Source organism: Echinococcus granulosus, assembly GCF_000524195.1.
Source record: "Echinococcus granulosus chromosome Unknown EG_S00001, whole genome shotgun sequence".
NCBI classification, from domain to species: domain Eukaryota; kingdom Metazoa; phylum Platyhelminthes; class Cestoda; order Cyclophyllidea; family Taeniidae; genus Echinococcus; species Echinococcus granulosus.
In genome coordinates this window covers 2905593-2907602 of record NW_020170381.1, presented here as the reverse complement: position 1 = coordinate 2907602, position 2010 = coordinate 2905593, and positions in this window count along the sequence as shown.

The window sequence follows — 2010 nt, the reverse complement described above, 5'->3', positions numbered from 1 at the left end:
CCTTACCTGAATAACTTAGCTTAAATTAATGCTGAATTTGTTCATGGATGCGCTCATAAAACGCTGTGTGTATAGCAATCGGACGTGCTCATTGAATAATATTCCACTTTTACTTTCCGAAATGACCATAGCTGACATCTTTATAAAATTTAGTGGATAGAAGGTGCAGAAATGGATAGATGACTAGCGCTCAAGCACTTTTGCATAAACTAGAAGGTGAAACTGTCTAAGCTCCAAGCTTAACCATTCATTCAATGTAAGATAGACCTCAGGAAGCTGCTAAAGGGGGAAACTAAAACTGGTAGACAACTCCCAAATTTTAGACATTGTTTTATGATTGGATGCTGTGGTGCTTTGATCCTCAAAATCGCCCAGAAACCGGGATAATTGCCCCGCAAACAGGCAGGTAAATATTGTCTTATTGGTTTACGGAAAGCCCGCCGCCGCCAACTCCCTGTTTTGACCGCGATGCTGATCTGTCAAGCCTTGCCGTGGAGGGCATTATGTGAATTAACCGTCAATCGTAAATGCATACCGAACCCAAAACATTTTAAGGGTTAACTTCGGCTCCGAGGATAAGGAACACCAGTAACACTATGCGCATTATATTATTACATTGTGGCGAAATCACCAAGGCATTTGTGAGGAAGCGACAAAGAAAAACACCGTTAAAGTGTAATGCGTTAATTATTTAATTGCCGGTTTTGGTGAGGGGTCCACCGAAGGCTCCACCATTGTACCCCCGGACCATAGCAGTAACCCCAAGCCCTATTGTACATTGACACTGCATATTCTACCGGTGTATTATCTGTTCTTTCGCCTTTAGAGAAGTCCCGGCGAGCAACTAAATGTATGATTAGCAAAGTGGTACAATTGAACAACAATTTTTTTTTATCTATAAAAGCAAGATCTCTAGTACTTCAAGTTTAGAAAAGCCTTTTATCTATTTCAAACACAATTCTTCTTATTGTGCCCACCGAGTGCACCACACAATATCCTAATCAAAACAGACGGGGTGACCAATGGTATGTTTTTTGGCTTTGATTCATGCGCATTCATCAAATTGATGGAATTCGAGTAAACAAACCCAAATTGCCTCAAATGAGAATCTATTTAATTATGCAGCTTCAAGGTTTGGTGAGCCAATGAAACCGCAGTAGGTGAAAGCAACCGGCATACACATTTTGGCAATTTGCCCAACGCTTTTGAGATAGCACAATACAGCCGGTGGTTTCCTTAAACAACTTCTACTCTGATTTTGCTGCCTAGAAGAGAAAGCAGGAGCAAACACTGCGCAAGTTGGCGGTACGGTCTACTAAGAAGGCCGCCTTTTCAGTCGTTTATCAGCTCATTTAAGAGCATGACCACCGACAGAACTGTTTGTGTTCAATTTTGACGAGGAGTTCTGCGGTTTATGGATGGAGTAGTATTTAATAAAACAAACCATCATCATTATAATTGCTGAATAAATTAGATGAACGTATCTTTAGCATAAAAGTGTAATCTGTGAACACCGATAAGTGATATTAAAACGCATCACACTAACCAACTCTTTCAAAAATGTTGCTGAGATTTGCAGCAAATACAGTCAGAGTAACAAAATTGGCTCCCTTAAAGGAAGTTATGAATAGCTTTAACCGGATTATTTGAACTATCTCATTGTTGAATTGGAAAACAATAGTGATTTACTCGTAAATAATTTGAAAAGGCAAATTGATAAATGGAAGCAGTGGTTTACACGTCTAGACCGATTTAATTCGTAATTTAGGATATATTTCAGTACAAACACCCACGTACTTGTGCCTACTGGACGAAAGAACATGCTCAACAGCTTGTCAATGTTTCATACTCTCGAACCGTTTTTTGCCTTTCGGTAGTACTCACTTTTCATTGCCAGGAATGAGTACGCAACTCAGTATAGCCAGATTTGAGAGGTGAAGACGGTCAAAATAACCCACCTGGAGCACCTTGTAAAAGTCCTTCTATCCGCTACTAGTGCCACTACATTGA